Source organism: Myiozetetes cayanensis, unplaced genomic scaffold (genome assembly GCF_022539395.1).
Source record: "Myiozetetes cayanensis isolate MyiCay16 unplaced genomic scaffold, myiCay2020 scf2-11, whole genome shotgun sequence".
In the NCBI taxonomy this organism is placed as follows: domain Eukaryota; kingdom Metazoa; phylum Chordata; class Aves; order Passeriformes; family Tyrannidae; genus Myiozetetes; species Myiozetetes cayanensis.
This window is the reverse complement of record NW_026087411.1, coordinates 50,273,144-50,298,683: the sequence shown is the minus strand read 5'-3', so window position 1 is coordinate 50,298,683 and position 25,540 is coordinate 50,273,144. Positions and strand designations below refer to the sequence as shown.

The 25,540-nt window shown below is 39.8% G+C and overlaps 1 protein-coding gene across 5 annotated transcripts in view; it reads right to left on the bottom strand.

Annotated features, from left to right (window-relative positions):
• PLEKHG1 (pleckstrin homology and RhoGEF domain containing G1) overlaps nt 1–17,942 on the bottom strand; it is a 127,291-nt gene extending 109,349 nt beyond the window's left edge. For 2 of the 5 annotated variants that reach the window (XM_050316053.1, XM_050316055.1), the window contains exons 1-2: nt 17,574–17,720; nt 5,284–5,352 (exon numbers count right to left, since the gene is read on the bottom strand). The gene's annotated coding sequence lies outside the window, so the exon portion shown is untranslated. Of the gene's footprint in view, nt 1–5,267; nt 5,353–17,573 lie in introns of all 5 variants that reach the window. The other 3 variants (XM_050316051.1, XM_050316054.1, XM_050316056.1) reach the window with 3 other exon arrangements.
• Nucleotides 17,943–25,540: the final 7,598 nt, after the last annotated feature.

The following is a 25,540-nucleotide window of genomic DNA, read 5'->3' as shown; positions in this document are numbered from 1 at the left end:
TAGCCATTTTGCCACTAGATGAAAGGAGAAAAATCTACTCAGTTTAAATTTAAATTTGGGGTTACGGCACCTGCTTTTTCATTTTCTGAAGTTTTTTCTGATCAGGGAATGACAAAAGTTTAACCTTACCTATGCTGGACAATTACACAGTTGATTACTCCACACTGTCTGCAAATTTAGATTACGGGTGAAAATCATGTCAAAGGAAGAGTCACTATTTTCATGCCCATTCTACCAACACCACAACAGCATATGTAGCACTAGGACATTAATTGCAGCACGATTCACTTATGGTACCATGAATTTTGCATTCAGTTATGTTGATGTTCACCTACAACACAGTTCTTGCTCACTTTTTCTGTCTACAGTGTCCAGGAACATCTGTTATTTAAGAAACCTATTTAGCTTAAGGAAGGGTGTAAGCTTTCAGCTAAATGGTGTCTTATGGATAGGAAGTTGAACATCTCAACACCTCCTTTGTTAAGTGATGTACTCCTAAGAGTACAGGGACAGAGCAGCTCTTAGGATAGCCAAGTGACAAGAAGAGGTTGAGAAACCCTTTAGTTTTATCCAACACACATCACAAACCCCCAAGAAAGAGGGCAGCACTACTCAGTCACTGATTTGAGTTCAACAGCTTCATCAAAGCCCAACATAATCTCTATTCAAGTACCAATACATTCAGATCATGCAAAAGCAGAGTCCTGGCACCTTGCTTACAAGAAATGCTGCAATTAAACAGGATAAAAGCAAAAGGAAGGAACAAAGGACAACAAAATAAGTGGTAAGGATTCAGATTTACACAGCTCTTTCAATTAATGGTTTTTCAAGCACTTTGCTTGGCAAGAAATTAAAAAAAGGTCCCTGTTAAGGACACACTCAGGGTATGCATAGAGAACCTATCACTTTCACTTCTTAATAATACAAGAGTCAAAAAGAAAAAAAAAATGTGGAAAAATTGTGGCTGATGATGTGAAGGGCAAGTTGTGCTATACTCCACTACCACACCCAGCTGTTTTACTGGCCTCCATCAATCACTTCCCCAGACATCTGTCTTCCCTACCTTCAAGTCCCATTCTTCTCTCAGGTCAGACCCTTATCTGTAGTTCACCATTCATCTGTCCCCAAAACTTCCTTCTCTGTCATCTGTAAAGTCAGGTAAGGAGTTTCATCCATCCCTAGTTCCCCTCTCCAGGAGGACAGGAACACACCATAGAGCTGCCCAGTTTGTTCCTCAGCACTTCCAAGAGCTATGTTGCAATACATCAAGCAAAAGATATTCAAGCAGGAGTTGGACAATGATATGACAGACTGAGAAACTGCATCATAGAGTGAAAGCTGTGTGAATGTTTCAGCTTCTGAGTCCTTGGTATGAATGGTATTTTATTTCTCCCCTTTCCCAGAGAAAGCCATTTTCAGTGTGATTTTGGAGTGTTAAATCTGTAGTGACCATATTATGTAGATTCGCTACCTACAACCTGCAACCAAACACAGTAAACACAGCACATCCCTGAAATCCTTGAAAGATTTAATTGTTGTTGTTGTTCTTGTAAAATATACTTATTTGAAAAACAAGTCATTCTCTTTCATTGTGCAATTTGTTTTTCTGCTCTGGTTACACCTGTGACAGAGGAACAATACTGTCACGTGTTACCCATACCCCTCTATTAACTACTCCTGAACAGGAAAAAAAAAAGAAAAAAAAAGTAATCTTCAAGACAGTTTCACTGCTGTACAGGATGCTCACCAGAAAACAACAGATGTGCTATAATCACTACTGCCCATTCATTTCCTTTCTGTCAGAAAGAAAGCAGTGGTCATCAATTAAGAACTATCTACAGGACACAAAAGGAAGTATACACTTATCCTTGGTCATTTGACTGTAACAATAGGAGATGGCAGCGGGAAAGGACCGACCACTCTGAGCAAGCATGGCTGGGGGTGAAAGGGGGGGAAGATAGGGTTGAGTGGGCTTGTGATTTTGGATTTTTTCTTTAAATGAATATAAGAAATTTTATTCAACACTTTAATATACAAATGTTTAAAAAACAAATAACACTGTCTACAAATTATACAAATTGTTAATTATAGTATTCCTGATTTTGTCCAGACAATTGAGTTAACCTTTTTCACGGCAGAAAATCCCAAACATGTGAGCTGACAAGAGAACTAAGCAGCATCTGGAAAAACTGTTTTATCAATTAACAAAGCCTTCTCTGAAGCAGTTATCACAATTTTTATAAAATCATTAGTCTAAATGTACTATACATTTAGACTTTCAATATGCCACTGGCATAAATTATTTGGATTAATATTTTTAAGAAGTCTAGTCGCATCTGTGGATCCTTCTGTTAAAAAGATTACATTTGCTGGTCAGCTTCATCACTCTGAAATAGAATGACAGCTTTCATAAAACTGCCAACAACAGAGAACCCTAGAGATGGGCTTTATATTATGGCTGTTTCACAACTGTAGTCAGCCACAAAGGGTTTGGGAGAAACTTATTAAAAATTGTTAGCCTTAATTAAGGTATTAGGGCCTAATCTAGCATGCTAAATTAAACCCCAAATATTCCCATGGACACTAATGCAACGGCTCAAAAAGCCTGCTAGGCGCTTCTCACGATAGGAAAGCTTTTACAAGGCCTTCACATTGCAACTGAACCCCTGGTTTTGCCCTGTACCTCTGCTTCATCGCATACCAAAAATAGAACCGACTTACAGAAAAGCTCACACGTGGGCATAGCATCATTCCTCTCCACCCCCTCAGAGATTTGCAAGCCCTCATACCATTAAAGGCATGGCCTAAACAAAGCATTCAGTGATGCACAGATACTCGAGGAATTTTTTTATGTACTGACTTTTAGCATAAACACACTGCTTATTTAAACTTTTCCTGGATTGTCAGAACAAAGTATATTGATCTGATGTTTCCTTCTCTGTTACAACAGATGTTATGATTTTAAGAGCTGATGAAGCTCATTTTAATTCCTTCCAAAGATTAGAGTATTGTAATGCTGACTTACTGAAAAAATTAAAAACAGACAACACTGTTATATAAGTCATATGGATAATAGTAAACTATAAACAAATTTCATGGAATGTCTCCCCCACCACTTCCAAAGTTTTTCATAACGAAAATATTCTTAGAAGTTCCATACTTAAGTCTGCCATGTGAACCAAATTTTGCAAAATTACTGGTGGTTATTTGCTAAGATTTAACATCCATCTCCCAAAGCTGTATATGCCTAAACCATTACTCGACTCTTTTTACAGAACACTACTTCTCATATTTTAGGTTTCTTCCTTTTTCCCATGAAATTCATTCCTTACCATCGCACTTCATCTAGTCCTTGAATGCCTTATCCCATTAGTTGATACATTCCCACGTACTCGAGTTTTGTTGATACTACAGTTTTTTGAAGCACTTCACAGTGAATGATTGTCTGCCATGGATCCCAGAGAATCTTAGGAAATCTTCTGCATCTTAGGCCACAGACACAATCCATGTTATCTCAGCTTTCAGAAAAGAGGTTATTCGACTCTGACAGTCTGGTTTAGCTTTTCTGTTCAGCATGAAAACACAGTAAAATCACTGCAACTCAAAACCGAGGCCAAGCACCATATTTGAAATGAAATGGAAATCAGGGGAGGGGGGATGTTTGTGCAAATAATTCACTCCAAGGTTACTAGGCAAATACTTTGCATGCATTTGGATATGCACAAATTTCAAGCTAAATAAATACAATGATTTCCTGTGTGGAAGCTGGGAACGTACAGTCCCTCCACATTCATGGATGAAAAAATATTCTAGTAATTAACTATCAGTAAATAACACAGAAAACTAGTGTACTGAATTTAGGTCATGCCAATTATTTTTCTCTAATGCATGTTGAAACATGCAACCTTATTCAGATCTTGCTATTTTTAGAAAACACTGAAGAGGAATTTCTGGTCTTTCCTCTTGCAGCCTCTGCAAAATGTTTTCCTACTGTTCTCCCTTGGATCCAAAGGAAAGTAAGATCTCACTAATGTTTGTCAGATGTAAGTTTCAATTTAATGCTATGCAGTCCTGCAAGTGTCTCTCTAGTACAGTTATGCAATCTCAAAGCACTGGAGCTAAAATAAAGTTTCCATTCTCTTAAAATTTTACAAAATTCTAACACAGTTGGATGATAATACAAAATTATATTAAAAGTCGCACTATCAGGAGGCAAAAGAATTGTTAATTAGTTGTCTAATATAGCATATTAGTATTCCCTCTGCAGATCATAGAAGCCAGAGTGGCAATTAACATAATGCACTTTTTTTTTTTTTAATTATAAACTAATCCATGCTACACTGGTTTCAGCATTAGCATTGGAAGGAGTGAAGTAGGTTACTTATAAGGCATCAAGTTTTTCCAAATAGCAGTGTCTGTTACCCACTGAATGTTTGCTTTTTTCAGAGAGAAGAAAAGACTCCTTTGGGTTGGCACCAGCACTGAGGAGGAAAGGAGGAGAAAGGGATCTTGCCTAAAGCTCTCCTATTTAATATTTTCTGTGGAGTTTCCTGCCAGCCCTATCATGAAGATTTCTGGAATGTCAATTTGTTTCAGATAACCAAATGAGTGAAATCGGTTATTACAATCGAGTTACATTTCCATGGCATCTAAATCTGCTTTTCCTATGCTCTGAAGTTCCCCAAGTCTCCCAAGAATTTCAGGCAGTGAGATTACATAAACAAAATTAAATCCCTAAAAAATAAACTAAGAAACAACAATTTCTTCTTCAAATGTCATAGGAAGCCTCAGGAGAACACAGTCATCCCAGATTTCCCCATTCCCAATCTCCCCATCCCCATGGATATACCATTGGTTCTTCATGCAAGTGGCATTTATAATTCCAAATGGACAGAATTAAGCAACCAAACAAAACTTCAGCTACAGACCTCTAGCAAAATTTCAGTTACAGAAACAAGGACTAAAAACAAAGACTTAACCTCCCCTAACTGCTTAGGGCTTTCTCCCTCGAGTTTAATTTAATTAGCATAAAACCCCACTAGCGTGCACAAGAAAAAACCCCACTGTCCCAGCCAACCCACATGTCAGGCCCATGCAGCACACTGACCTACTGTGGATTAGCATACTAAGCAGCCTCATGGTTAACCTGAGGCACATTCACTGTACAGCAATAATAATCATCTCAGTCAGAGGTACAGCAAACATCATCTCAGAATTAAAAAATTAAACAAAAACCAAAAAGTTAAAATAATAGTGAAAAAATTTACCTGGTAGAGCACTCACCAAATATATTACTGTTGGGTTAGGCAAAGTAGAGTCACTTTTCCTTTCCTCTGTTGAATCTCTGGCATTCTGCAGAAAGGAGGGTAGAAATTATGGAATTAGAGAAGGGATGAAAGGCAGCACAGCTGCACAGCTCAGTGGGGATCCACACTCACTCTGGTTTATACCCCCTAAGTCATGCTTGCTGTATGTACTGCCTGCCTGTTCTGACTTAAAGAGTAGCTGAATAAAACATAGCACGAGCTGAATCCAGTTCAGACAAGCTAAAGGGTCAGATTTTGAATAGGAATTAGACACTAATGTGATTCTGAAAATCCCATTAAGAGCCTTTAGCAACTCTGCCTACCTGTATATCTTTAAAAATCTAGATCAGACAGCTTGCCTATGGTCGTGCTGTACATCTGTGGTGGGGCAAGGAAGTGCTGCTGGGTTCCCAAGCTCTAAACCCCAAGGGCTTCAGGCCACACTCCTTCTGGAAATTGTTAGCACTGATTTTCAACTTGATTACCTTTAATGCCTGGAAACTTCTATCCAAGTGATCCCTCACTTTCCTGGTAAGCAACATCAGTGGCCATTACAGCACATTAGAGCTGAGATCTGCCTGGAACCTCCATCTGATCTAGGTATTTTTACAAGGTCAACAAACCATGATAAATATTCAAATGAAAATAATGTTTCTTCTGCCACTTCAAAAAAACCAGCTATCTAGATAGAACCATGGCACAGCTTTTTCTTGCAAAATGTATTAATCCACATTAAAGCCTAAAAAATGGAGGATTCTTGATTTAACTAGGGAAAGAACTCATTTCCTTTGCTAAATTTGTAACCCTTCCCAGCTTCAGAATATCAACTGGAACTGAACAAGGATACCTTTTTTATTATTTTCATTTCTCTAAGACATTCCTTTACATTTTCCTGTTCTAGGGGACCCCAAGATTAATTCACTTCTCCTTCTTTGCTATTTCTGTGCTATGGACTGAGCCAAAGGTGACAGTGAACAATCCACAGAAACTGAACATCAAATGTTCTTGCTCTGAACTTTCAAGAAACTATTTAATTTTTTCTTCTCTTTTTTATATCATCATAAGGCCTGTTTATATACTTGGAGTGGAAACAGTGCACATTCAGCTGCAATTGATTTCCTGTATGGCAAAATACCTCAGGCATTCAGCTGGCTGGGAACACTACAGAGGCCTCTTACCATCACCAGTTTTTTGAGACCAGGAAGCTCTGCCCAATGCTTGTTCTTATGCCAGAATAAATAAGAGTTCCTGCTGAGTGTCCAATTTAATTTGGTCTAGGCGAACCAAATCATAAACAGGCAAAATTTTATGTTTCAAAAACCCATTTAAAAAAAATACTGGTCTACTTTCAACTTCAACAGTAATACCATCAATTTAATCTTGCTAATGCCACATAACATTGATCTACAGATGTTTTTTACATACAAAAACTACTCCATCTGAAATTTTCTTTTAACAAAATATCAATACATTTTCCCTCTCCATGCTATCTTTATAGCAATAAATTAACACTACAGGCAATTTCATGACTAAAAGAGTATATTTTTTTCTCTTTTGATATCACTGAGTGACAATTATAACAATAATTTTATTTACTTCATTTAGTTTTTTTCTGTTCATAACTGAATATATAGAAAAGCTTCCACTAACACTTCTATGAATCTGAAGGAGGAAATACATGAGTAGTCTCACCAGGTTCCTACCAGCAGACTGTAATAGCTGTAACATTCAAATGACCAACCACCTGACTATACCTCAGATTGTAAATTAAGTGAAGCAAAAACACAAAGTGAGCTCTAATTACCATCCTACTTTCCATTTAGTTCATGCATGTTTCCTTAGTCTCAAATCCTCCAGAGTCAAAGGACTAAACTTCAAGTGCTTGAGAAAGCAGTTTCTTTAAGAACTCTAGAAAGAGACAGACAGGCAGCACAACCACAACCATTTAAATATACACACATGAGTATGTATATATATATATATGTGTGTGTGTGCATAGATGCTTATACATATATATATATAAAAGCATATACATACATTTATGTATATAGAATATATATACACAGACCCATTATATATAAAGAAATGAAAATCAGGTGACCAGACAATCCTGAAGAAGTCTAAATTTTTGTAGGGGCATTTTTGTTTGACAGTAGCTTCATCAATAACAGTTTCTTAGTTCTTGACTAAAATTACTGGCCAAAAGCTGAGATATTCCCTAAACCCCAGAGGACACAGTGGCCTTCCAAAACCTTTCAACTGATGACTGCTGACAGGATCACGCAGTCACATCCAAATTGACTAAAGTACAAGCTCCTGGATGCTACTGAATGTTCTTCTATGAACCTTCTTTACCTTTTCCAAGAGAGTTTTCTACAGATCTTGGTATTATCATACTATATAACAGAACAATCTGTAAGGAAAATGAATTTTTCATACTGTGATTTTTTTTATCAATTCAGCGATTTATTTCTCAAATATCAGTCTAAAAGAAATGAACACTTTTATACTAAAAACACTATCACAAAGAAAACACATGCATGTTCCCTTCAAGAAAATTATTAACAAATAAACTGTTGTTTGTCCTACAATTTCTATTTCATCTTTAAAAAGCTTGCAAGTCTTAAAATAGTCTTAGTTAATCTAGAGATATATCACAATTATTAATCAAAAACGTTACCTTCTAATTACTTTTAGAAAATATACAGGATTAAAGCATCAAACAAGTAGCAGCTTAAGAAGCAAAAGCCCCAAAGAAACCTACATTCATGTATTTAAACTGACTTGAACCATAATCTCTGGCTGTCCTGTGAAAAACACTTTGGCACTTGGACTTCACACTGTAAAATTAGAAGCCCAGAAACTTGAAAACTGTCTTTCAAAATGCTGTAAAATAAAGGTTCTCTTTTTAGCTCTTTTTAACATGGGAGGCAACCAAACTAATTTTCAGTAAGAGGATGGGTGCTTTACTTCATTCTCTTAGGAGTCATTGAGATTATTTTCACCTCTGTCTTCCTCCAAAGTGTAAACAGCACACAACCCTTCTGTGTTACACACTCCCTCAGTCCCAGACTGAGGTGCTTAGTGAAAGGCTAACATTATCACTTTACTCCAATAAATTGGTTCCCTCAAATGACGTGGTTTGAGTTTTGAAATCTCTGCTGTTTAAGGATTTCCTTATCCTGTTTCTGCTGGGGTAAAAGACCAAAGTAAGCCAGAGCCACCCAATTACATATAATTGTGTTCCACAAACTTACATGTGGGAATTTGCTTAAATTACAAGTAGTATATCAAGACACTTGTTCCATTCATTGTCATCCCTGCTCTCACCTAGTCCCCACTGCACCTCACATCCAGACAACTCCATCCTTATAACTTGGATTATACTGTACAATGGACATATTAAAATTGTGTCAACATATACTGTAGCATTTTAAAACAAACACTCTTGTGAAACAATTTCACAGCAAAGCTCAGAATAAAATTATTTGTAGAAGTTCACATGTTTTAGAAAACAAACCACTGACAAGTTTAATCATCAGTGAGGAGGACTAAAGTAAAAATTTGGCATGACTTTTTATTGAGCTATATGCCAGTTCTTAAAGCCCAACTTTTGTGGCCAAGGAAAGCAGCTTGATGTTACAGCATCATGGCCACATACTGTAGCACCTTCTCATTGCATGACATAACTGATGAATAGACAGACAATGTGCTGCATCCCAAGGAGAAAGATTTATTCCACATGGAATCAGCTGAGAGCTTTCCCAAATATATTAAGCCAATTTCATGGACTAAGAACATGCAGCACTCCTGGAGTTTCTTTGACTCTACCCATTCACAACAGTGAACAACACAAAGCTGAGTTACATGAGAAGGTCAAGAGCTGAGTGAATCTTTGCCAGAACTCCTCCAGACCATCCCTTGTATAACCTCAAACTGTCCCAAGGAAAGGAGTCAGTACTGGGCAAGTATGGGCATAGACAAATAACTCTGATCCAGGTATCAGAACTAATTACCTCCTGATATGACTCAGGATTTATAACTAAAAAATAAATGGAACCAACCCAGTACATTTTTCTGAAATAATCTTGGCACCACTGATCCTCTGTTAAATATTGAAAGAACTCCTCGTGCAGCACTGACATTGCTTTAAAGAAGAGCAAAAGGTGTGTGTGTGGGGGGAATGACAAAAAAAAACCCAACAAAACCCAACATGTAGCAGGTAGACTCCTCATCACTACAAGACAGTGGTAATGAAGATGCATTCAGATGGCCCTAGCATCCAAATCCTTCTGGAAGCTCAAATAGCTGCATGATGCACATAGCCAGGCTGGGCAGGTTCATCTGTCAGATATCTATGACAGCACTGTCCCCTAGAAATGAAAGAGACTCACAAGCAACAGATCTTCACTGCAAAGGCTGATGACTAGCTTTTCTTCTGAAGACAGCAAACGAGATCATCAGGGTTTTGTTTTTCAGAATTCTTCCTTGAAAAGCAGACAGCTCCTATCCTATCCAAACATCACGCAAGAAATCCTTTCTCCTCCATACCCCACCTGTGCATATCACAGGTCCCATCAGATCAACGCTTCACCAATGAAGAGCAGGAAAAAAAAAATCCCTATTCTCCTTTGCTTTGACCTTCTGGGAATCTAAGTCAGTGCCTGTGCTGTGCTTTGGATAAACAAACTCCTTTGGAGGGGCCTGAGGAGTGCAAGAGATAAATTCATGTTTGGTAACAGCAGTTGGTTTATTGGCAGGACCCTCTGCTACAGAGTCGAGGGAAGAACCTCTTCAAGATGCTTTCTTCTGGATCTGCGCTGTGCGTGGCAGTAGCAGGATAGCCTAGCTCTAAGATTGAAGAACTCAAGTGACATTGTCAGCGTGCACAACCATCACTAAGGAAGCACTTCTGTGTTGGTAACATGACACACTACCGAAGAGTGCTGCTGCAGGTAAAGTGGCAAAGTGCAAACTGCAGTAATGGAGATCAATAGGGTGAGTTGCCATGCCAGATATCAGCTCTAAAATCTGCCTGGCACAGCTTGTGCCTTGGCAAACCACTCTGTCCTTCACGCTAAAAGAATAGTGGAGTTTTCTTAATGCTTTAGTCTGCATTTCCCCACTGGCAGACTAAATGAAAGTAGAAAATGATTCCCGAAAAGGAATGCCTTCAGAAAACCTGGTCCTTTTCATTTGAGAAATTTGCCTAGCACTGAGTCTCCTAGCACAGACAACTCAAATACCAATTTAGGAACAACATCACCTAAAGCAATGGAGGAACAGAGGCATGCCAAGATACTGCCCTATAAATCAGAAAGAAATCTTGGAGATTAAATGGTCATTGATGCTCTCAGTGGCTTACCAAGAAGCCTATACTGTGCCTGATGCCTGGTGCTGCAGGTAGACATTAAGAAAATAGGGTAGTGGCTTTCCCCTGGAAAATCTGGGAAAAACTAATAAAATTAAATGAGTTCAAGCTCAGGAGGAGATGTTGGAGTTGATATCCCATACCACAAGACAGAAGAGCCTTCACAGTACAACCAACCTGATAGGGCAAAGATTTTAAGAGGCTATATCCAGTGAGGAGTGTGCTAGGTGGGCCTTTCTGCCTGCAGGACAAAGACAGCAACCTCCTCAAGGCAGCAGGAGCACAAAATGACCAAGACAAAGCAAGTCCGAGATTTTTGACTTCAGATTCATCTAACATGAGACTGACATTTATCAGAGGAGACTGATGGAAAAGAGACATTACAAACTGGTAGAGGATGAGGGAAGATAAGCTATCTGTCCAAATTCAATAACGATTTATTGGTAAATACATACTTGTCTACCATTCAAATAGGCTAAGACTGCTGATTCTTCTGAGAAATCAGTGTTTCTGCAACAGGCTGAATCTGTGATGACATCACTCAGACACTACAGTGACACCTCTCTGAGCAACTACTGAGGTATGTTATCAGGATAATGACAAGGAATTGGAAAGTAAACAGTGACAAAGCTTCATAAGCACTTGAGTATGAAACATGCTCGTCTTGGCAGTACTAAACCTGCTTACAAGCCAGATATTAACTTGATTTCAGTGTAAAACAGTAAGTGGAAAGCTCTGTGTATTCTGAAGTGATAAAGATTACAGACATGTATAACAAGTAGTTCATCTCATCCATCTAGTTCCAAAATTATTTACAAAGAAGGAACTATAATTTTTCCTTAGTGTCAGGCAGCAAGGAACAAAGCATGATATTACTTTATATTGAAGCACCAAGGATTAGTAGCAGCAGTGGAAAGAAAGTAGTTCTGCCACTGCATTTCTGAAATGCATTGGGACCTCAACTATGAACCTGGACTCACTGGGATAGGCAGTGCAAATACAGGAAAAAAACCACAAAACAAAACCAAAAACCCCAAACAGCAAGTTGATACTGGTATGTAGAAATCACAACAAAGCTGCAGCAGACAGTATATCTAATCTTAGGGGATATATATGAGGGTAAATACCAGTAAATACTTTATTAAAGCAGAGTTTACATGGGGTTAACGAGGAAAACTTGCCTATGTTAACAGATAATGCTGAAAGATTTCAACCATGACCACGAAAAGAAGCTGGCTGTTACGCTATATTAAGCTGTCTCCAACACCACTCCTTACCAACCCAAACAGCCCTCTGCTTTCCAAGCTGGGTATCAAGGTTTTATCTTCAATAGCTCTGAGTAAGCAACTGAGCAGGTGATTCAATCACTGTTCCCATGACACACTTTTAATCTCTGCTCGGTACTTCCAGTGAAAGGACACACATATCCTACCAGCAGAAAACATCAGCTTCACGGTACTAATGCCTGGAGAGTGATCCTGAAACATCTGAATGGAGACGAAGGTTCAAATATTTCCATGTTAACAATCATTAAGTTAGGTTTTAAAACATCTGGGTAGGGCTCCCATGCAAGTTTCTACAGAATGCATGCTTACAGAAAGCAGTTTGGCACCTCTTGCAGTCTGAAACTCAATGAGAGAGCAGATAAGCAAGACTTAGAGGATTCAAAGTTATTAGCACTGCTTCAGTCACAAGTTTACATGGGAAACTTCTGCCAACCCCAAGCTATACTTGTTCACTACACTTAGACACTACACTTACAAAACACACATACAACTTGCACTAACATAACCACCCACGGTCCTGTAGAGGACTAGGAAGCAAGACTCATGGAGGTCATGCCAAGGAAAGAAAAAAGAAAATCCTGAGATTAGCTCAGTTGGTTAGAGCACAGTGCTAATAACACCAAGGTTGTGGGTTTGATCCCTGTATGGGCAATTCACTCAATAGCTGAACTTGATGATCCTGGTGGATCCCTTCCAACTCAGAATATTCTGTGAGACAAGAATCAAGTCAGATGCATCAAGTATTTTTTATAGACCATTTTTTAAACCATCACCTTCCTTTGTATTTTCACAGCAATGCTCTGCATCGTGATTAGTGAAAACAGAGGTAGTGAATTACCCCCATATCCAAGTTCTTCAGAAGGAATCTCAGTCAGCAGCTGAGAGTGGGTTTAAGAGTTTGCAACTTTGCTTAGGTAACTGCTTCTTTCAGGCCTCCTTGATAAGTATCAGTAGTTTTTCCCTCTATTTCCTTCCCCAGTCCTCCCTGACTAGGCCCCTTTCTTTTCCTGCACTTGTAATCAAATTCGCAGTTAAACTTATTTTAGGCCAAGATCATATTAACTCAACTACTGGTAAATCAGACTAGATAGACTTATTTGATACAACAACTACAACTGAAAAAAAAAGTTTATATCCTTAAAGTGATTTGATAAACTTAAAAAAGTATGAGATAGTCACACATTTTTTTTTTTTAATGAATTAACACAAACGGGCTTTGCTGATACTTTTAGTTATTATTTAATCAGTTCACATTCATCTCTTGTATTCTTAAACACATACGTAAAATGCTCCTGTACTCACAATCGTAACTGTTGCCACTGCACTAAGACTGACTTTCCTCTTCGCTGGCTCTGCTCCTGGTTTCCAGCTTGGTTTTTTGGTTTCACCCACCTACTCTGATTTGTTTTCTAAAGCCCCGAGTCTTGGAGCATGACATCTGATGGGAATCTCAGCTTTTTGTTCAAAAATGAAAAAAAAAAAAAAAAAGGGAAAATATTACTTTAATAGACTTCAAACCCCAAAGGAACTAAAAATACTACAGGATTAATGGCTAATAAACCAAACACACAAGTTCAGGAAGCTTGAGCCATGACTGGGGTGCGGAAGACATTGCTTAGGATTGGTGATGCAGCCTAATTCTTTAGGTGGTTTTGATTAGTCTCCCAGAATGAGAGGCTTAATCAAGTATTAAACAAGCAGCTACTAGAAATGCTTTGAAAAGCAACCTAAAAAAAAAAAAAAAAGGGGGATCTAGGCTCCACACCCTTTGCATTCTAAGTTTACAAGAATAACACTTACTTCCACTTTTTTTCTCATTGACAGTCCTACAAGCTAAAATTTCTTATGTGCAACAACAGTAATGCAGGTTCTCAGAGCTAACCATTCAGCAACAGCTCTGTAAGTCTTTCAGCCATTCACAACTTTGCTGAGGGCTGCAATAATTCTTTTTCACCACCTCCCCCACTTAACACTAGAAAAGCAAAATGCCATTTAGAGTAAGTAATGGTAAGACATCTTCATTGTCCCTACAAGCCAAAATTCCAGCTTATTTTAAGAGGACCGCCATATATAATCACAACTATTCCAAATGTCTTCAGTAGACATTACATTACTAACTTACATTCTTTCATATTTCGTTATTCTATCTTCTATTGTATAATCCAGCTAAATATCTGTGCACTACACTTGGCCCCTAAGAAATTTATGGCAAAATAACTTCAAGCCATAACTAATTTAATGTGTCAATAAAACATGTTTCTTTCACACAGTAATCATCCTTCTCAACACATGACTGAATACAAAAGGGACTGCACATCAGATTAATTCCTTTGTTCTAATTTATAACTGCCACAGCTTTACACATGTCTAATCTGAGAAACACTTCCAAACACTTCCAATTTGCAGAGTTCTGCAAATGGCTTCCTTTATCATCACCTTGGATGTTAAAATTATTTCCTGACCCAGCACATCTGACCCTATGGTCTTGGGGTACATGACAGGGCCATGCTGAGTGCCATCTCCAGTTGCCACCCAGAAACGTGGTGCCTCTCTTCTTCATGACTCCATGCTCCCGAAGACCAAGAACTGCAGCTCTGGCTTGGCTGGGGAGAGACTTAGTGGTGCCCAGCAATTGCTGGAGTGTCAATCCCAGACGAGGAAAATAAACAAACAAATAAAAATCAACAGTTGAATGAATGTTTGGCATACTTTAATAACTGTGCTAAATATCTGCTAAAACATTGTTACTTAGGACGTCTTTAAAAAGTTAAGAGATAAAACAAAAGAATCCCCATCTATTCTGACATGACATATCTTATAGTATCCTTCCCTAAAAATTGTTTTGGTTTGAGATTGGTCTTTTTAAGCACAATTTTAGAAATAACACCTCTGTACAGAATTTTTTTTTTTTAATTTCAGTATCTCAAGCTTATCTTATGGATCTACTCTTCAAAATTACAAACAGCAGACTTTGTAACTGTTCTTGATTGCCCCATCTTTGGGCTGATGTCAAAAGTACTCACCAGAGCCTACAAGTTGTATGGGTGATGCTCTCACAGAGCAGAGTAAAATGACAGAAGCCACTACTGAAATTACAGTTCTGTTAGAGTTCTATGTTAAAGAAACAGTCAGATTTGCACTGCAGAGTTTGCATTCAAAGATAATAAAGCACTACTTCAAGTATGAACCTTTGTGAGTTGCTACAGCCCTATCTGGTTAGCAGGACTTAAAAAGCCTTTCCTGAATTGGAACTAAGAAATCACAAGCATAAGAAAGGCAGAGGAGGGCAGGTATATAGGTATATGACAACTGAATCCAAACAAATGCACATGAGGAAGCTTTCAGACACGCACACTGCTCCAAATGACTTCACAAAAATACTATTACTGGTGCCACATGAAAACTGTAACAGTGAAAAGTTCAACCATACCAACCTACACAGATAACAGTAGCAAAAAGTACCACAAACTCACAACTTGCCTAAATTACTTAATTAAAAAGTAAGCATATATTTTCACTTCTCTTCTAGCTTTAACTTTTTAGATCATAATAAAAGTTTAAAGTACAATAAGAAAAAACAAAACAAAACCACAAAGAAACCCAAAACAAAACCCCATAAAAAACCCCTACCTAAACAAAAACACCACCCCACTTCCAACAGGAAGGTACCAAGAGCTCAGTCAGTTAGCTCCAAACCTTTCCTGCTGGGCACAGTTTATACCACAGCCTTGCAATCAACCACTTTAAGCTTCAAGTATGCCTTTAGTCAGTTGACTTCTACCCTCACATCCTACCCAAAGAAGAAGAACACGTTAGCAGATGTCCTGAAATCATGAGAGCTGCCAACAGACTTGAAGATTTCCACTTAAAAATAAAGTCAGTGCTGTCTTTGCAAGATGTTATTAAGACTATAAATTACAAACCAATTTGACTACATACCCTTTCTTTTTTCTTCTTCTTTCTCTTTTTTGGAAAATAGTATCAACAAGAAAAATGACACATTAACACCTAGTGTTAGAATCATAACATGCGTTTGCAGAGATGAACTCAGTTGCACGGCCACAAGCCCACATTGTTTACCTAGAGCTCTCTAGGTCTGTAAGAAACAGCCAACATTGCCATAAACGATCACACGTAAAACTGAACCTTTTATCAGAGTGTTTTGCACCATTTCTAATTTGTCAGTTGAGATCATAGAGGAGAAGTAGAGTCAAAGCTTAATAGCTAACCATCTGCATGGACCCAAGAACAATACCAATATTCATTAAGAGGCTGAGCTCAAACTGCCTTCTCATATTTTCAAGACAAGCACCCTATTAATACATTTTCTAACCTTAGTATAACTCTTATGTTTTCATCCCAAAGCACCCCCACACAAATTGATGAAGAGTTCCCAAAATTATGACAACTACATGCCACCCACACACCAGGAGGAAAAAAAAAAAAAAAGAACCTAAAAATAAATCTAAAGGACTATATATTGTGCCTTGCCAACCACAGTGAATTGCACAGCCAGGAGTTGCTGTAGCCAGATTTAGCTTCATACAAGCTAACAGGATTCCTTTATAAATTTAGCTAGAGGCATGGGCAACAAACGCTTATGGAAATTTGAACCGCAACTCTCCAGCAGCAAAGATTGTTCCCTCCAAGAATGAAACAGTAGTAAAAGATGACTATTAGTAGGCTCTTATTACACAGCTTTCAAAACACCTGTAAGTCATCAGGTTCTCTAGGCAGCAATATTAAATTGCTGAAGTACCAGCAAACGTTAAAAGAAAAAAGCAAGGCCACAGCTCTTTCTGAGTCTGCCAATTAATAATCAACGAAGGAAAAAAGCCAACTAAAGAGAGACTGTATTGGAGGCCAGCTGAACGTACAGCTAAGTTTATTTCAGGTCCTCTTCCCTCATTCTTGGAACAGTGTGGCTTGACAAGAAAGAAGGAAAAGAGTGCCTCGTGTCTGTTAATGCTAACCGAAGGATGAGCTCTGGAGGACTTCCCCACAACAAGAGGGACAAGGACTGCGACCCGCAAGGCAGGGAAAAGACGAAGGCAGGAAATGGGGAAATGCATCCAGGGTCCCACAGGACAGCAGGACACTGCTCTGCCCCACTGCCTCTCTCTCTTCTTCCTTCCCCAGAATAAACGTTCCTGATACTTAACAATAGATCAATCTTATTTTTAACCCTCTTTAGTCCACGCTTATCACAATCCCGTTAAAGTTACTTTAAAACATCAAAGACTGAGAGTCTTTTCGGGAAAGGAGTTTTCCAGAAGACACAGATTTGCTAAAGCATCCGCACGAAACCTGAGGCCCCGTGCAATTTTATAATATTTTAAAGGAAACACCTCCTCCCTCGCCTGAGAGGCTCAACTAGCTGAGCGCAGCGCAGCTGGCCAAGGCAGCCCCCGGGCTCCAGCGCGCACAAAGCGCACCAGCGGACAAGGCGACCCGCAGCCGGCGGCCGCCGCAGCCCCAAGCACGGTGCCTGCTGCTCCCCCGGCGGGGCTCGCACAAAGCCTGCGCTCACGAAACACCCTCTCCCCTGCGGACCCCCACCCCGCTCCGCCCCGGTGGGTTTCGAGGAGTGCAGGGCACCGGGTAACTCACCTCCCGCTGGCCCCGGGCCGAGCCGAGCAGATCCGAGCCGAGCCGGGAGCCGCCTCCCCCTCCCCGGCGCGACCCACCGAACAAAGCTTTCCCCCGGCAGCGCTCACCGAGAGCCTCTCGCCGTGCTCTGTCCTCGCACACCGCTCCTCCTCCCGCTCAGTATCCGGGCGCAGGGGTGCGAGCCGGGAGTGCGGGAGGTTACCCCGCCCCGTACCTCCCCCGGCGGCGCGGGCAGGGTGTCCGGGTATCCCCCTCCCAGCGCCCGCGGCCGCGCCCCGGCTCGCTCCGTGCGCTCCTGCTCCGGGCAGCCGCTTAATCTCCAAACTTCCTCCTCCTCCTCCTGCCGGCCGGGCAGAGGAGTCTGTGAAACTCCCCTCCTCCATGCAGCTCCCGCAGCCCAGCCGCTGCCTCAGCCCCTCCCCGGGGAGGCTCGGCCCGGCCCGGCTCCGGGCTGCAGCTGACTCCGCTCCCCTTTTTCTTCTCCTCCTCCCTCCTCCGCCCCCCATTCCCCGAGGCTGGGAAAGGGGGGTGGGAGAGAGATTAACCACTCGGACTTGTCTCTGGAACCGAGCCAAAGAGAGCAGTCGGATTACAGCCCCGGGAAGAAGAAAGGAGGAAAAGGGAATGAGGGAAAAAAAAAAAATCCGCTACTGTTTTCACGCAGGGACAAGCGGTCGGCTCTCCTGCCGTCCCCCGTGTGTCAGGGCACAGCCTGTCTGCCCGGCTGCGAGCCCCATGCCCGTCTGGCCGAGTTGCCCATTGGCTCCTTTCCACCACCACAGGTTTGAAATTCAATGATCGAAGGCACGACATTGGTATTAAATGGAGAGAGTTTCTGTAAATGAGTTGCCAAAATGCCACAGGGGCAAGTCCACCATGAAATACAGACCCGTAAAAAGCAAATTCAAAGAAGCTGTAGAGACTACACCTGCCTCCTGGCAGTCTGGTGGGCCATCTTCTTTGAAAAGGTGATTTCAAGTTACACAACAGTAAAAAAAAGAATAAATTAAAAAGACACACACACAAAGAGAGAAACTGTTTAAATAAAGCCTGAATTCTTCATACGGATTCAGTGGTCCTCATTCATCTAAGCCATGACAAAATCTTTACTTTCCTGTAAAACCTTTTCCCATATTTCAGGTTCGGTAATGCTGTGTTGCTTTTGTTCTATAACACAGTTTCTCCCCCTACTCATGCATACAGCATGTGGAATGTGAGGAAATTTGGGAGGTTAAAACAACTCGTACTTTTCGGAAGTCAAAATAAGTAATTACAGCAGTAATTCAGAAAAGGAGGAAGTTTCAGGGTGTGCCCTCATCTTACCTGTTCTCACTGGAATTCTAAGAAAACAAACAAAACAAAACAAAATCAACAACTAAAAACCAAAAACGCCAACACTACAACAAAACAAACAAACAACAAAAAACCCAAAACCCCAAATGAAACAACAACAACAAAACAACAAAAAACCCCATAAAATGAAAAAAAAACCAGCAAAACTAGGTCAGAGTCTGTTTATCCTAGATTCAGAAACCCAACATGCACACTGAACATGCCCCAGACCAGTGATGAATTTTAAAAGATAATCACATTTATGAATTCACTTTGGCCATGTTTCAAAACAAAGGTTTGTGTTTGACAACTAGGACCATATTAACTTCTCAACTAAAGGAAAAAATACCTCAAGTGTTTTAATGACAGCCATTCCTGCACATGACACTTATTCACATTGCAGAATTAGAGCATAGTTATCACAACATCATAGAATTTCTTGAGTTTAAAGGGACCCTCAAGGATCATCAAGTCCAACTCCCGGCCCTTCACAGGACAGCCCCCGGAGTCACACCGTCTGCCTGAGAGCATTGCCCAAGCACTGCTTAAACTCTGCCTGCCTAGGTTCTGTGACCACTTCCCTGGAGAGGCTTCCACTGCCCAACCATCAATCTCTGGGTGAAAAAAATTTATCACGAAGGGGTAAGCCTCACTCCACCCCTACTGCCTTGCGGGCTGTCACTGTCCTGTCAGGCAGGAAAGGCAGATCATGGGAGGCTGGACTCCACAGTTAATATTCTGGAATGGTGCTCTACAAAGTCACTTGACAAAGGACAAAGGGGGAAAGTTCAAGTAATTTCGGATATGACTAGTAGCTCCACTAAACCCATCCCACTGGTCATGACCTCCTGCACTGCATAGCTACTCCATGTTTGAATTCAGCATCCAGCTGAGCACACATCCTTGCCTCAGCACACTACACTCTGACCTTGTGCTGGAGAAAAAAGTTAGCCTTCATTTGCAAGCCAATTAGAAAGAAAAAAAAAAAAGAAAAAAGGCAGTAAAACTTCTCTGATGAAACTACTGGGAGAGGAGCATTTGTAACTCTTTCCCATTTGGGAAATCAGGGAATGTTTTTCCTTTATGAATAGATCTTTCAAAGATGGTAATAAAACAAACTACTGGTTGATGCATTTAACTCGATCTAAATTAAAACAAATGAAAATGTGCACACATCCCCAAATGGGAAATACAGCAAAACTCCCAAACCACAGAATATTTCAAGTTCCTTTAAGAAACTGTACAGTCTTTGCAAATATGTTTTAAAGTCCTTACATTATCTGTTCCATATGGAGTTTGTTTTTCCTCAGTGCTATGACTAACAGGAAAAATCTTCTGGAGAAGTCTCTTCCTCTCGCTTCATCCTTCTATCTCCATTTCCCCAAAGGACGATCATGAGTCTGTTTGGTTGCTTGTTTGTGCTAAAAATAGCATTACAGTGGACTGACCAAATACCTTCAGTTTCAAGTCGACTGACTGACAATGTACAATCATTGTTGCAGAGATAATGAGAGAGGTTTAAAGGTCAAGCTTTACTACTCTGTAACACAAAACAGTGTATCTAAAGAACCACCCATTTTTGGAGGAATTAGATACATGGACAAATTGTGGGAATTCCTATCTTTGAAGGTAATCCAGGTGACTATTGGCGAAAGGGCACTAATGACACGGAGGCTGCAGGCAGGCAAACCTTTCCCTGGGTATTGCCTGTGCACCAGGTCAATGGCATAGATGAGAGTACAAATTGTTGTGAGGGCTCCCAAACAGCTTGCTTAGTCACCCTCAGCATCATCCTTGTGCACAGGCAGGAAGAAAACCTCTGCTCCCCCTGCATTCACCTTTTTCAGCACACACCTTTTTCTACTCACTCACACAGCATCTCTCATACTCTCACACAGCAGGATCCCTGCCTTCCCCCATACATAAGGTGGGATACAGCCTCGTCCGCCAGATCTTCACCTCCATCCCTCCTGCTGCCCTTGCAGTCAGAAACTTGCACTACTAATTAGCCGGTGTCTTTCACAACAGTGATCAGGACTTGCCTTCATGTACCACTTGGAAGTGATTTGCTTGTTATAATTGGGAATCTATAACTTCATATTATTTCCCCTTTGGGAATTCTCTTTCCTTCTGGAAAGTCTGACTATATCAGCTAATCTACCAATAGGTTTGCACATGTACATATGTTCTCAAACATCACAGCATTTCTCTACATCACCAGGTCTGAATTGCACCCGTTGATATGTTCATATTTTTTTCATTTTGTCTGCACCTCAGCAAAACTGTAAACAGTACCTTTAAACGTACAGAAACTCTGTCACTTCTGTTTTGCTGAGTGATGATGAATTTCAGCATTCACTTGAAGAGAAACACAAGTGTATCTGTTCCAAGTTAGAATTTGGAGGAAAAAACCCTGTCCCTACAATAGCAGAAAACTGTTACTTGTAAAGACACCCCCACACACACTTAAAAGACAAAAAGACACATCCCAGATTTGATTGTTTGGTGAGGGGGAAGATCTGTAGAAACAAACAGCTACATCCATGCCATGCACAAGGGTGTAAGGCAAGGAAGATGGATATAATCTTAACCTGTGTACTCTTCAGTCAGCTTAAAAATAATAATAATATTAATAATAGTAATAGTAATGAGCAATATGCTCCTTGCCTTGCATCCAAATTAATTATTCCACCCACAATACAATTTAATTGGCAGGCACAGGTATGCTCATTTGCTTTGCAAAGCAATATTATTAAGTGTGGGTGTTTTTAGAGCTATGCTCCTGTTTAATAGAATATACTCCTTCATGTATGCTAATGCCAAGGAGTACACAATCATTCCAGTAATTATATGTTCCAGTAAAATCATTAATATCAAATAAAATGCTATCATACCTACTTTATGCCTGTGTCCTGTAGGTATTCAATTACCTCCAAGTTGATGAAACATCTGTGTGAAAAAAATTGAAGCATATTTAAGTCTTTACAGAAACAGCTGCTACAATGTTTAATCACAGACTATAAAGTTCAAAATATCTTACTCCCAATCTTACTGCAAAGTTTAAGTGGAAGTACTTTAAATACAAGATGACTTTGCATGCCACTTGCCTTGAGGAACAAATAGTGTGCATAAAGAATGGGAGTAGGAGGATGAAGTTTAGTGGTTACAAGTATGAAGACTGTCAACATAGAAAAGAACAAAATATTGTACAGAAGGAATTGACTGAACTTAATCTTTCTAAGGAGAGGCTTTGACTCCTTTGTCTGGGAGTATTTCCTTGCAGAAGTAAACATTTTTGAGATCATTTGCTTTTCCACATAGCAGCACTGCTTGGATCCTCCAAAAATGCAACTGTATTTCATTAAAAAAGCACACAGACCAGCTGCAATTTTAATGAAATAGATTTCTGGTAAATTCAAGTGCTAGTACACTTATGTTGTCACCTTCAGGTCCCAAATTCCTTAGAAGTCTTGGGTCTTAAGAGCAACCTCCACCGTGAGGCTTTCTTCATTGTGATAAAGAATAGCCTTCTACACTTCCCATCTGTTCTTCTCCAGGAAGTTTTTCTTCTGTCTTATTCCTGAAAACATTTACATCTACAGCCTTGCAAATAAAAAACGTATTTCAGTCTTACAAGGGCTTATCTTCTTCCCACTGAAATTTTCTTCCGAGTATTTTAGATAATAAGGCCAGAACTGAGCAGTTAATTTCAAACTTGTGGACAAAGATGGCCTCCAGTCATCTTGCTCTGGGAGAAAGTCACTACTTATTCTGTACTCTTCATACGAAAGCCACCAGGTAAGGATGAACCACTGCAACCCGTTCAGCATGGAGGATGCTTACGCTTTTTCTCTTGGCAGGGCAGTCAAAAGCACTTAAAATAAAGCTGGAGCAGGAACCCAGCCACTCCCTTTTCTCTGTTTAGTTGCTTGCACAGCAGAGAGGTTTGCATAGGGTGCTTGTTTCTCAAAATTCAGCTGCCTCTGTTTGGCGCTTAAATTGATTATTCAGTAAAAGAGTATTAAGACATGTCACAAGGAGACCTTCGGTTTGTGTATTTGATTTAGGGAGTGCAACATCATGCTTTTCAAAAGTTTTTTTTATTTTTGGTGAGTCCATGTGCACAAAAAGGCAGGAGCAAATCTGAGGTCCTAAGAGCACAACAAAGAATACATTACAGTTTCTTTAAGCAGCAACTAAGAATTACTTTTCAACACTGCTAGTACAGGTTGCTCAGATGGCAGATGAGTGCATCTGATTACAGGACTCCAACTTCAAGGAAACTCCTTCAAGCATTTAAACACTGGTTTCTTCTGACTCATCTAGGTTATAAAAAAAAAAAAAAATTTACTACTTACATGAAAATCTTGTGGTTCTCTACTTTCAGCTCTACCATTTAAAGCACAATGCTCCACAATATTTAGACTAATTGTTTTAAACTACCATCTGAGTAATAAGTAATAAACATGCTTTTTTTTTTTAGGTAATAAACTAAATTCAGCCCCTAACCTTTTCACCATCTAGTCCTTGGAGTATTTTTCTCAAGGACAGTTGGATTCTTCCTTACATTTAGTCTGGTTTGCTGCCCATCAGAGAGCAGGAGATTGCAAGGGTAGTTCTCTGGGCATGGACCAGAGAGGATCCCGAGGGGCAAATTTCCAAGAAGGAGCTAAGAGAACTGTAATCTCCTTTGCTGTATCGCTGTCTAATGCAACACGCCATCCAAATCACCTATCAGATAACTGCTCTGCCACTGTTCAGCCATCCCAATCCTCATCAAAGCTGCATCCTATGCTGTCCTAAGCTACTACCAGAGCCTTTCTTGAGGAAAGGTTTTCTTATTTCTTAGTAAATTGTATGAATGGCAAAAGCCAACCAGGTCACATGCAGGAGGTATAATTCATCACAGCCCTTAGACAAGTTTAACACTCAAAAACTCACTCTCAGTCACTGCAGACTGGTCAAGGGAAGGTGATACTTTAGATCCTATTAAAACAGAAAAAGATTTAACAAACCTGCTCTGGTTTCATTCTGCACGTATCTACATGAGTGCAGACAAGGTAGTGGAAAAGGAAGTCTCAAAGCTTTGTGAGGAGTTGTAGCAATCAAGGCTGTTAACCCCCAAATGGGAACTTGCCTTAACCTCAGTCAGTGCCTGTCCACAAGAAAGATAAGCCCTAAAATGAAGATCTGTCACTGACAAACAGACAGAGAATGTCTTACAGTTTTCACAAATCTTGCTACCTACTGTATGGGTTGATGCTTTTGATTCTATTATAGTTCTATATAGCGATCTAAAAATGCAAAATACTTTAAACAGAAGAGAGAAAAAAGACAGTACCTCAACCTCAGACAAAGGGGATTGAGAGCAGAAGACATACCTCAGTGAAATAACGAAACAAGGAAGAAAAATAGAAGAAAAGGAAAAAGAAAAACAGGAAAACCAAAAATGTAACAGAAACAGTTCCAAATAATTCTGAGGCAGTGTGATTGAGTGTTAATTTTCATTGTTTTGAAAGAACTTGACTAGCCAAGAAGCCAGCACACTGTATTATTATTATTACAGATGCAACAGTTACCAAATAAAGTCACATCAAAAATTGAAGTATTTGGAATTAGCAGATCAGAGAATCCCCAACTTTTCAGAGTGTCTCAGAGACAATAGTGCCCAGCTATAACTGAATACTGTTACTAGATCACTCTGCTATCTCAAGATATGACAGATAAAATCACCTTCATGGTATCTTTCTCAGAGGACAGACAAAGCAACTGATGCAAGAAAGAGACAGAAGTCTGTTCTCTTTCCTCAAGCCTTCAACTTTATGATACATCTGTCCCAGGACAGTGACCCACTACATCACTTTGAACAAAAAAAAGACAAACACTGAAGTCTGTTAACTGCCTGTAAATCGAAGCAGGACTGGCTAATAATTGAATAAACAACTGTATTGTGCTCCATGAAACTCCCATGTTTCCTTTCAGTCTTGGCTTCTCCTCTCATGAAAGCTGTACAAGTTAGGGTGCAACCACACAAAATTGGTCAGCTATGACAATGTTTACCTGATACCTCTAGTTTACCAGCCATCATGAAAAACATCCTGGCTCTGGACATCTAACAGTAATAATTTCAGTATATTCCAAATCCAGTGATGAGAAACTTGCTTACTGATTGATATTTTGAGGGCCCTCAGATAACAGTGCCATTTATTATTTATACTGTAATAATGCTCACAAGGCATGGGACCAATGAGCTGAATGCAGCATTTTTTGAAAAAAGGAAAAGGCGATCCCTATACCAGGGAATTTACAATCTAAGTAGAGTTGAGTGTGTTCTGAATCTTTGAGAAAATATAGCTTAAATTTCACTATAAGGGAGGTCTTTTTATTCTAGATAAGTGGTCTTTAACCTATGGTCTACTTTTAGGAGACCTGGAAAGATAACTGTGAAGAGAAGGTTTACTTTTATAGACTTAGATTCACTTTAAATGGCTCCACAAATTTGAAACCTATTGATATTAATCTTCTTAAAGATTTGTAAACTATGCTCTGGAATTGCTTTCTTGTTCAATTACTTGATGGGATCATAACCACACAATTGGTTAGAGAGGCAGTCACTCTGGGAAGTGCACTGAGAG